We start from the raw sequence: 11664 nt of genomic DNA, 5'->3' as shown, positions 1-11664 counted from the left end.
AAAAACCACCAAGCAAACAAACAAAAGTTGGAGTAGAGATGATCCTGTAGTGGTTGTGAGATGAGTCCAGTCTTCCTCTGAGAATCCAGTAGAAAAAGAGGATGCCCTGCTCTTCCGAACCTCAGGTTTTATCCAGGTAGGGATGCTTGGTTCCTCCCACTGGGTGGAGCATCTCCCAATGGAATGATTTATTTTATCAGTCATGTGGTGAGCCTTAATGGCTCATTAACAGCAGATAATTCCCTTGAGGGAGGGTGGGTCATGGAAGAGATAAGGAACATTGCTCCCCCTGGTTCTAACAGCTGGCCCATTAACAGAAGGCATCCACCCTCCTCCCCCCTGGAGTTACAAGAGATAAAAAAGAAGCCATCCCCCAATTGCTTTCTACAGATGAAATAGAATACACTTTTATTTTTTTGTTACATAACCCAAGACAACTGGGCAGGGGGAGGGGGACATCTTCCTTTCCTGAGAATAACTACAAACCTCCCCCCAAAGCCATCTGTGGGTGGAAATACCAGCTCTGTCATGCAGACAGCCACATTTGAGCAGATACTGTCCACCACTGGCTTCACAGCCCTGCAGGGCCACATATAGCAGCTCACAGGTTCCATGCTCACTTCTATCCCCAACATCTCTCCTTTGTCCCTCCCAACCAGCATGGGCAGAACTGTGCCCACCCTATGGCCAGCTAAATGCAACATCGCTGCTGCCATGGGAGAATGGCACCCACAGTACCCAGCCAGTAGGACCGGTACAAGCAGTAACGAAACCCTGTGAATCGCAGGGTCTGTGAGCCCAGGTGATGGGGTGGAGCAGCAAGCTAAAGAGCCAGGACAGCTGCTGGCAGTGCCCTTTGGCCCATTCCTGGCCAAACAGCCTGGCTCTAGTTTCTTGGAAATGCATCACTTGTACAATATAATCCTGCCTTCATGTGCCTGTCTATCAATGAGACTGAATTCAACCTCAGTGTCATGGACTCTGATCCTGCATAAGACTCCAGAACAGAGGGGTTTTTTCCAGTAGTGGTGCCAGTTCCCTTCAGTGTGTGCTCTGAAGCCAAACATGGAGATCTGTGTATGTGTCAGCAAGAGCCAAGGCTGTGTGGACGCTGGGGAGTCCAGCAAGCATGTGGACAAGCAGTGCAGGGGAGGTACAGTGGCAGCGTCTGGTACCACTGGCTGTGCTCATGTGCTGACAGGTGTGCCAGGCAAAGAGCAGGGCTGTGAAGCCATTGGAAGGGTACCACCCATGATGTGTCCATTTGTCATGGATGTACTTGAGGAAAGCTGGGCCTGGGATCAACACCTGAGTGGGGAGTGGAGTGATCAGGTGCTCTCCATGCTGCAACCCGACAGCCAGCTCAACACGGCACGGCTATTGTTTCTCTGCCCAGCAGAGTTCTGCCTGTCCTAAGGAGCTAGAGCCCACAGAGCCATTACCTTATTCCTGTCAGATTTGATGAACTGTTTAAATCTCACATGTGCTGCAAAAGCAGAGGCGAGCAGTCATCATGTAGTACACCCGCTGCTGAGGGGGCCCATTTCTTTGCAGAGGGTATCCACTGTCTGCTAGCATGCAGCCCAGTGGCATCCCTGCCCCTTGGGCTGGCCCAGCAGCATCCCCTGGCCTGGCTGTAGGAGGGGATGCATCAAGCCCATGGCTTCACTGTGGGGACAGCTGCCATCCTAATCAGGAGAATGGTACAGAAGGTTGCCTGAGCCCTGTAGGTATTGCAGAACCTGACAATGGCTGTTATCTCTGGGGAGTCAGATGAGAATCTGCAGTGGCTGATGTGAAGAAGGATGGGCACACTTTGATGCAGTGCAAAACAGAACTGATTTAATGGGTAAAACAACAAACAGCAATCTGACCTTAGTATGGGGATGCACCAAAAGGGTGCGGGCCAGGGGTTACAGTAACTTACATAGGGTAAGGTTTAGGCAGAGTCTGAGGGATAGGGTCCAGTGAGGGAATACAATAATGAATATTCATAACAGTACAGTAAAAATGAACCAATCATGGGACAGAGAACAGAGAACTTTCTAGGCTTATTAACATAAAGAACTCCCATGAAGCCTTAAGGGTGAGATTTCTCTCACTCTAACCAGGGGGATTTTTCCTATGGCCTTAGCTCAGAGATTTCTTGAATCCCAACATCTCTTTTCTTATTTTCTACAAGCATAGCTTGTATGAAGTCTTTGAAAACTTTGAAAACTTTTAAAAACCAGACATTAAACAAGGCACAAAAATAAGAACTATAAGGATAACAAACTAGTAACATTGTTCTGGTAACAGATATTACGTAACTTGAAATGTTCCATGCTTGGAACAACCTATTTAACCAATCAGCTCCTTGTTCTTGTTGTAGCTTATTGACATGCTCTCTCATAAGGCTTATGCTTTGATGTATCAAATTACTATGATCAGACAAGTACATACAACATAAACCCTCAAAGTCTTCACAACTGTGGCCATGGGCTAGAAGAAGAATGTCAATAGCCACTCTGTTCTGTAGGGTAGTGTGTCTAATGGCCATTGTATCGGTAAGTAACTCACTGAGGGTGACTGCTATTGCATTGGTTGGTTTGCCAAGTCAGCAGCCGATCCCATCTAATTGTTTTAAGGCTTTAGCCGCAGCACACCGTATCAGTAACATAGACATAACAATTTCTGTTGACTTACTCCAGTCGGTAATTATATCATTACAATCTGCCTCGAATTGGTGAGTGCTCGTTTAGTACACACCAATATATGTGCCAAGTTTAGATTAGGTGCTAACATAGTCAAATGCCTCAAGCTACATGGGCCACCTCTAATCCGCAATGGTATTGTGGGCAAGCCCTATCTCCACAAATAAAGAAGATGCCAGGTGGTAATTGGATTGGGTACAAACTGGACCAGATAGGAGTAGAAGTATAATTGCACCACAGGGTTTGATTTTGGTATAATCTATTATTGGGGAAATATCTTTGAATACCCTTAGATGGTAAAATTTAATACAGCAGTTCATTTTTACAGACCCAAACAGTTCCAGTTCCTGGGGCTCAGTTGATGTATGTGGTAATTTCCTTGTCCAGTGATCCCAGGCATCTACGGGGTTGAGTTTCCAGATTTTAGTACCTTGGCCCCGAGTTTGCAGAGTATGGATGGTATCCACTGGTATTGGCCACACATCCATAAGTAACTCCACTAGAAAAGTGGAGAAGGGATTACTTGGGCTGGCAATTGAAAGACATAATCTCCTGTTTTGTAATGTTAGCAAAAAACCCATACATTTTGCATTGATTGTGGGACTATCCAGGTGTCAACTTGAGAGAGTGTATTGAGAAAGCTTACAAACAAGAACATGAAATTATGGGAGCTGAGAGAGGTCACATTAGGTTATTTTTATCCATCCAGGTTTTCTTGGTCCTGGTCTGTGTCTTCTTTTTTGTCTCCTTCTTCTGGTCTGGGGCTGCTGGCCTGGCAGGTGATTCTTTCATCTGCAGGTAGGGCTTGGTCTTTTTTGCTAGCACCCACTTAAGTCCACTTCCTGTGGAGATACAAGCAAATCCCCTGCCCCAGGTAATGACAGGAAAAGGCCCTGAGATCTGTTTGGTCTCCGGGTCGTTAATTAGTACTGGTGGTTTTTCCTTTAATTTGGCTTGAGATGTATTAGAAAAGTGTAGATACAGATGTGGATTTGACTGTTTAGAAAATCATTGAACTGTTTAGAAAATCAGAAATACACAGAGCTTTTGATAACCTTTCTGAAACTGCTAAGGCTTCTTTTCCCGCTTTTTGTTTTTCTAAGAGGTCTTTTAGGGACTTATGAGACCTCTCAATAATCAATTGTCCTGTGGGGGAATGGGTTATCCTGGTAGTATGTGTAATACCCCATAGCTGGAAAAAAATTACGTAGCTTCTGGGAGATATATGCCAGCCCATTATCAGTTTTAATCTCCTGGGGGATTCCTAGGGATGCAAAAGCTTGAGCGTAATGTTTAATGGCATCCTGAGCTTTCTCCTCAGTATGGGCTGAGGCATACAGAGTTCCTGAAAAGGTATCAACAGAAGCATGGATATATTTGTACTTACCAAAAGAAGCATAATGGGTCACATCAGACTGCCAAAGTCAAAGACTCTTTTATTCCTCTTGGATTGACCCCTCACCTGAATGAGCGCAGGGAGTGTCTTTAGCAGTCTGCACATGATTGAACAATTAACCAAGCCTGTTCTTTAGTGATTTTAAATGTTCTTGTCAAAGCCAGAGAATTTTGGTGATAATAAATCATTACATAATTTTGCTTGTTCTATAAGTTTAGGTAAGGTAGTTTACACAGGCATTGTTAAATTATTGGCTCTAGCATTTCCCTCTGTTATAAATCCAGGAAAGCTGGTTGCAAGCGGATAGGGGAAACAAAATGTGGTTCACTTCTAGAAGAGAGAAGAAAAGTTAATCTCTTATTTAAAATACAAATTGGCTTATTTGGAATTTGTTTAATTAAGGAAGCTTCTGCCCTTTCAATAACTCTGGTAACATAAAATGAATAAGTTATTAAATTAAAAGATAAGGTAAATTTGGAGAAAACTCTTAGAACTTAAGCCAATTCAGTGATTTATAGGGATCCTGATACTATTTCAACATTGGATTCCCATTTGAGAGTTCTGGGATTAAACCAGGTAATTGCTGATTTTTTGAGTTTTTCCAGAGCTATCAGTAAAAAATGTCATTGCCTCCAATAGTGTCCTACTTCGAAGGTGTTCTGAGATCAAATTTAATGAAGTATGAAGTAGCTTATGCTTGGGAAAATTAATTGAAATTTGGTCTGAAAAACAAGTAAAGCAAACTGTAAGTGTTCTGATCCTTGTATGAGCCATTCAAGATAAGCAAACGTAATTGGCAAATAAATAATTGCAAAATCTTTTCCCAAACGGGAAAACAACCAAGACCGGGCTTTAATGATTAACTGCACCACTATTTCAGGTGATATGATGGGTTTTTTTGGCTGATATGAAAGAAAGACCCACTCCAAAATTTTCAGTGGATTGGGCACATTAATGTCCCATTGAAAAATCAAAGTGTATAGTTTAGGGTTATTTCCTAGACTCACAAGGAGAAAAGGTAAAATAGCATTATAACGATAAGGCTCTCTTTTTAATAGCTTGCACAACCTTTTGTAGAGCAGCGTTTACACCTCCTGTAATGATCTTGCTAGAATTTAAATTAGTTTCACCTTTCAGCATTTCAAAAAGGGGTGCTAAGTCCTCATTGTTAATCCCCAATAATGATCTAACCCAACTGATAGTACCTACAAGTTGCTACAAGTCATGTTGGGACTTTGGGTTGTTTTAATCTGAATCATCTGAGGTTTAATTGCTTGCTCAGAAATTTGTAACCCTAGATATTTCCAAGGTGGGAATTATCGTTACAATTCGGGACAGCAAAATAACGATACGAGTCTCCAAGCCTTTGCTGGAGAGCATATAGAGCAAGTTTATTAGAAACACACTCTTTTTATACAGCACTTCAGTACAATGAATATGGTTGGTCATTTAGAGCCTACACCTTTTTGTAAACATCTTTGCCAGTAAATAAGTTAGAAAAACACCACCTGCTAACGGTTTTTCACCTTTAAAGGATTGTTTGGATTCCTTCTTATGACTTCCCAGACCAGAGTGAGAAAGCTGTGTACTTGACTTTCCCACAGGCTCAAGCTAGTGCCTGAAGCCTGAAAATCTCTTATTTGACCACTGTCAGTTCCCACAGAGATTTCTAAATTTTGTCCTCTGCCACAACAAATCCAGCAGTCTTGTCAGTAATGGTGAATTGAAAGACTTCATTTAAGGAACTGTCAGCAGCAGCAGAGATTAAAATGTCATCCACGTAGTGGAGGATGATTACCTGTGGATGTTCTTGGTGAATCAGAGAATCTCTGCTACGTACATCTGGTCTATTGTGGAAGAATTTTTCATCCCATGGGGAAGAACTGTCCAATGGAAGTGCTGCAAAGGTGATGGTTGAGTAACAGAAAGAATAGAAAAAGCAAAATGTGGAGCATCCTGAGGATGAAAGGGGATATTTAAAAAACAATCTTTCAAATCAGCAATATTAATTTTCCAGTTTCAAAGTACACAGCAGGTGAGGGGAGACCTGGTTGTAATGCTCCCATATCCTCAGTCAAATCATTAATCCTTTGAAGGTCTTGGATTAACCTCTACTTGCCTGTTGTCTTTTTTATGACAAAAATAGGAGTATTCCAAGGACTGTTTGTTGGAACTAAATGTCCTTTCTCCAGTTGTTCATCAACTAATTTTTTCAGCATGGATAAGTTAATGTCAGTAAGGGGCCATTGATTAATCCAGATTGGGTGATCAGTTTTCTATGTTAACTTCTGTGGTCCGCACACTTCAATGGCCCATACTGAAAATCCATCTCCAATCTGACTTCCCATTGAAAGAGAATGTCCCTGCCACACCACATTGGATTATGGAGGCCTTAACAAGAAATGGTCTGGTGGTAGTTACTCATACTTCTGGGCCTTTAAAAAAAGAGAGTATATGCTTCTAAGGTTATTAGTACTATCCCAAATCACTAAGGATTAGTACTATCACCAATCCCCAAGATAGAGTCCATACTTAAGGTTAAAGCCCACTCAGGTGGCCAACGTTGCTTGTTTATTATCCAATCCTGTATCAATAAGTCTGGTTAAAATTACCTGCTTACCATGTAGTTATAAAGTACATGTTAGTTTTGGTCAGTGTTGTCCAGTGAGCTTTGTCCACATCATGAGGAAGGATGGGTCTGGGTTAATCTCTGGCAATAGAAGAACTTGTGCAATAATTAAACCTCTAGGAATAAAAGAAGGAGGGTCAGGGCACATAGCTAACACAGTCAATTCCTGGGAAGAGGTAATGGCAAGAACAGAAGGTAAAACAAAAAATCCCTCAGACCGTGTTAAAGTTATACCCAAAACTAGAAATTCCTATGGGTCCCAAGAATCTGGTTAAAATGTCATGCATCATTAGATCCATTATCATTACTGAGTTGACAGAGGCCAGCCCCACTCTGGTACCTCGTGGTGCATTTGCAGAGAGGCTGGTGAGGAGGTCTCACAGGATGGGGCTTCATGGCTGACGATAGTTCCGGGCACGGCTGACAGGGAGACTTTTGCCATCACATGTCGATGCCCTGCACTTACTCTCCTGTTTCCCTGGAAACAAGAAACCTTTCCTTGCATGAGAGAGGGTTTGCTAGTTAACTGATGTTTACATCTGCAGGGTCTAGCGGGTGGCCTTTTCTTGGGCTGATTACAGTCCCTTTGTCAATGCCCTTGATCCCCACAATTAAAACAAGGTCGATTTTGTGAATCTTGAGAACTGTTTTGAAATGTTGCTAAAGCTTGGGCAAGGGCTTGGGCTTGGATGTTTGCACCATGTTCAGGGGTAACCAGCCAATCGCACGCTTCAGTCGTTTGGGGTATTGTTGGCTTTGGGTCAATGAGTAGTGTACATAATACCCTTTTGCATAGTTCATTAGTATTTGCCACAGCTAATCTTTTAAGCAAGTCCTCTTTTGCCCTTCCAAGTAGAATTTTCCTGTCCAAGGCAAAGTCCAGAAATTTTATATATAGTTCATTTGGACCTTGGCAAATGTCCCCAAAATCAAAATCCTGTCTAGAACCATCTGGGACTTGGACAATGGCTTTTCTTGCAGCTTCTTTAATTTCACTTAATATTGGTTGTGTTAAAACTGCAGCATCAGGGTCACTATGAGCTCCCTCCCTGGCTATGTGTTTGCTGGTTAATTCCCTCCAAGCCTGATCTTGATGGTCACACAACATTTGATTGAGCAGCCTTTTCCATCTTATCTCCCACAAGGTGTATTCAGTGGGGGATAGAAGCATTGTCATTATATACTTCGTGTTGTGAGGTATTAGGACATGACCTGCAAACATTGCTGACACCAGGTTTTGAAAGTGTGATGATTGCCTTCCATACTCCCACACGGCCTTGCACAATTCCTTTACCTCTCCATAGGCGAGTGGTTCTCACTAGGAGGCTCCCCCACTTCTATAACATACTGGGAATGCTGACATTTTTAATACCATGTCCCACTCCTCCTCTTTCACTGCAGCCCTCCTAACCTTACCCCATAGGTCTTCTCAGGGCTTTGAAAGGTATAGATTTTCAAGGCATGATGAGCTGGAGGAGAAGGAACTATGTGACGCAGCAGAATGTTCTTTATTTAACTGGAGCTTATGCATGTTTTGAGGCTTTGAGTTAGGGTTTAGTGTTAGTGTCATGGGCACTGCCATCTTGGAGGTGGGCCTTCCAGAACCCAGGTAGGGGGTGTTATGATTTTACAGGAAGAGGCAGGGTCTGAGGGGTTATTTCCAGTCTCCAGAAGGGAGATGTGGCCTGCTTTGGAAGGGGCATGACCATACTTAGAATTATCTACAAGACTTTAAGAGCCAAAAGAGAATCTGCAGTGGCTGATGCAAAGAAGGACGGGCACACTTCGATGCAATGTGAAACGGAACTGGTTTAATGAGTAAAACAACAACCATCTGAACTTGGTATGGGGATGCACTGAAAGGGCGGGGGCCAGGGGTTACAGTAACTTACATAGGGTAAGGTTTAGGCAGAGTCTGAGGGATAGGGTCCAATGAGGGAATACGATAATGAATATTCATAACAGTACAGTAAAAATGAACCAATCATGGGACAGAGAACTTTCTAGTCTTATTAACATAAAGAACTCCGATGAAGCTTTGAGGGTGAGATTTCTCTCATCTAACCAGAGAGATTTTTCCTATGGCCTTAGTCAGAGATTTCTTGAATACCAACATGTGGGGACAGGTCAATGCACAACTACCTCAAAGTGCAGGGCAGAGGGATACCCAGTACCCTTTGTACCATCAGGACTAGTGCCAGGTCTCCAGTGAGGCAGCAGAACCACCAGACCACACTGCGCCATTGTAAGAGTCGGTCTGAAGATCCCTCATCTGTCTCACAATTGTCAGAGGATGAGAGTGCAAGAACCCTAAACCACAACACAGGAATTCTGGCCTGACTGAGGTGGGATCCAGGTTTCTCCCTGCAGGTGCACTCACTGGACCAAGATGCCCCCCTCAGAGACCTGTGCAGAAACAATGGGGGACTGTCACTGTATCTGGGCCATGTTTGCGGAGGCTGTGTTTGCTCAGAACTGACTGTGCTGACCAAGTCCAGCCTGCCCTGCTCCTTCATTCTGCAACATTCACAAGATCTTCCCCCCTGTCTGGCCAGTTGCCTCTCGCCTCGAAAAGCACTATAATAAGCACCATGAAAAGAGAGCCTCTGAGGCCTCCCCAAAGGAGAAGATGGATCTATTGGTGCACCACGAGGACTGCGAAGGTGGTCTATTGGCTCCACAAGGACTCGCGTCTGCTGTCGGTAGCTATAACCCCCCCTTCCCTCTTTTCTCTCTCTCTCTCTTTCTTTCCCTTCTCCTCTGTCGCACATTGTGTGTATCAATAAAGATACATTGATTTTACTTGAACTAAGTTCTCATTGCCTCTTTTTGCACTTTGAAATCAAAACGAACCATCACAACCGTCCATCGGATCATGACAGCCATTTGCAGGGTTTTCAGCACAAGAGACACCATCTCCCAAAGCTGACACACTGTTGTGAGTTCTCCAGTGGAGAAGGCATGGGTAACCCACTGCAGGTTCAGAGGTTTGAAAGGGACAAGGTGGGCAAGGGCCTAAGGTTCACTGTGCTCTCTAGGTACATGAAGTGATGGGTTGTTCTCATGCCAAGATCCAGCTCAAAGACAGTGATCTTTGCTCTTTTCATCCTAAAGGATAGCAGGATGTCCTTTTGGTATGTCCTAAAACAAAGGTGCATGGCCTGCTGGTCGCAGGCTCTTTATCCCAGCAGGCAGGGACAGCAAGTCTCCCTAGCCAGCAGCAAAGAGTGGACATTGGTGACACAAGGCTTATGTGTCTCAGGATGGAGGGATCCTGAGAGCAGGATCAGACAGCCACATCCATCACAGGGTTTGTGTTGGCAGATTTCAACAGCATGGCCAGGAACTGGGGCATGCCAGGGTTCTGGGAAGACAAGAAGAGACCAAGTCCCTTTAGGTCACACACCTCAGCACCCCGTCATGAGCATCAATTAGCAGCCAGTGGCAGGACCCTTTCAGATGCCCCGAGTTCCCCACTACTGCACAAGTCCTGCAGCAAGATGGGTCCCACACATCAGCTGTCGGGGCCCCGAGGACATTGAAGAGCTGCTGAATTCTGGCCTGGAGCTGGACACCACTTGGGAGACCCTGCAGGGTCTAGAAGAGCAAGCACAGTAACATGCATCATTAGCACCTTCACCAGTAACCCAAAGGGATACAGAGCCCCATTTCTCCTAGCAGAGACCTGGGAAAGGACAGAAAAAACAGATGGGATATTAGGAAAAGGGTGCAAAACAGCCTAAGGGGCAGGGTATGATGTGGAGGAAGGGCTGAGCTGGGATCTCTGTGTCCCTTTATCCCCACCATATCTGTTCTTGGCCCTGCCCCACTGCAGTTTCAGGGAGCCTGGGAAGACCACAAGCTCCTGCCCATTTCTTCACTTACCAGCCACCACTGAACCATATCCAAAGAGAGCTCGTGGTCTGCACCTGTCAGCAGAGGCCCTATGGCTGCGTTGTAGTGGGCACTGAACCATGCAGAGCTGTGGGTAGGGACAGTACAGCAGGAGTGTGGAGGAGGGAGGGAACCCAAGGGACAGGACCAATGCCATCTGTGAAGGCTCAGAAACATTGCGACAGGATCAGCAGCAGGCACAGGGCCAGCACTACCTTTGTGTACCTCTGGAACAGCATCCCATGTACAGTCTGCAATGATATGTCACAAAGACCAGTGGCAGCGGACACCACAAAATGTCTTCTCACCCACCCTCTGCCCAGCCTCCCAGGACACCCCTTGGATGCTTACCTACCCTGAGGGAACTGAAATAGCCCAATATTAATTTCCTTTTCTAATTGTTCAATGACATTATTGCTGTGTTCTGCTGTTGCCACTGCCACCAGTTACTTCAGGCCAGACAGGGCTGGCTGGCAGCATGTGCTGTACAAGAAACTGCTCTCTGCCTGCAGCACTTCTGGGATCTGCAAACTGACCTGTGAAAAAGGAGCAAAGCATCATCACCCTGGCCGTGAGTCAAACACCAGCTTCCCCATCTAGAGTGGTGCGCCTATCAAGTGCACAATGCTATCAGTGAGCCCTCCTCCCCATGCATGAAAAGAACCTGGGGCAGTGGAGCTCCACAGCCTCTCTGCCCTGGCTGAGCCGATGCAGGCACCATGCAGCTCCCACTGTAGCAGTCCTGGGGTTCTGCAGCTTCAAGGACACTAAATCATTGCCAGGAAGAACATTTCTGTTCTCTGCCAAAAAGTTCTCAGGTGACCTAAGGTCAGAGGGAAAAAGTTTTTCTACTCCTCAGGGAATTCGCGCAGTGCTCAGTGACTTAGGACTTGGCTTCTGTGGGCCAAGGCAAAAATGAAGAACAGAGCTTCATGGGCAGCCTTCATCCCAGGATCAGAAGAGAACACAGCTGGTTTGTGGAGGTGTTCCCTCTGTACTAGAAAATCCCACAGTAGTACCCTGTGCCTCCCTCAGTTGCTATGTGTCAGCAC

At 45.0% G+C, this 11664-nt stretch overlaps 1 pseudogene; it reads right to left on the bottom strand.

Moving 5' to 3' along the window:
• Positions 1-42: 42 nt before the first annotated feature.
• On the bottom strand, positions 43-10851 carry LOC134554274 (CMP-N-acetylneuraminate-beta-galactosamide-alpha-2,3-sialyltransferase 2-like; annotated as a pseudogene).
• Positions 10852-11664: the final 813 nt, after the last annotated feature.

Source organism: Prinia subflava, chromosome 8 (assembly GCF_021018805.1).
Source record: "Prinia subflava isolate CZ2003 ecotype Zambia chromosome 8, Cam_Psub_1.2, whole genome shotgun sequence".
NCBI lineage: Eukaryota > Metazoa > Chordata > Aves > Passeriformes > Cisticolidae > Prinia > Prinia subflava.
Note: the sequence above shows the minus strand (reverse complement) of the source record. Positions and strands in the feature narration are given on the sequence as shown.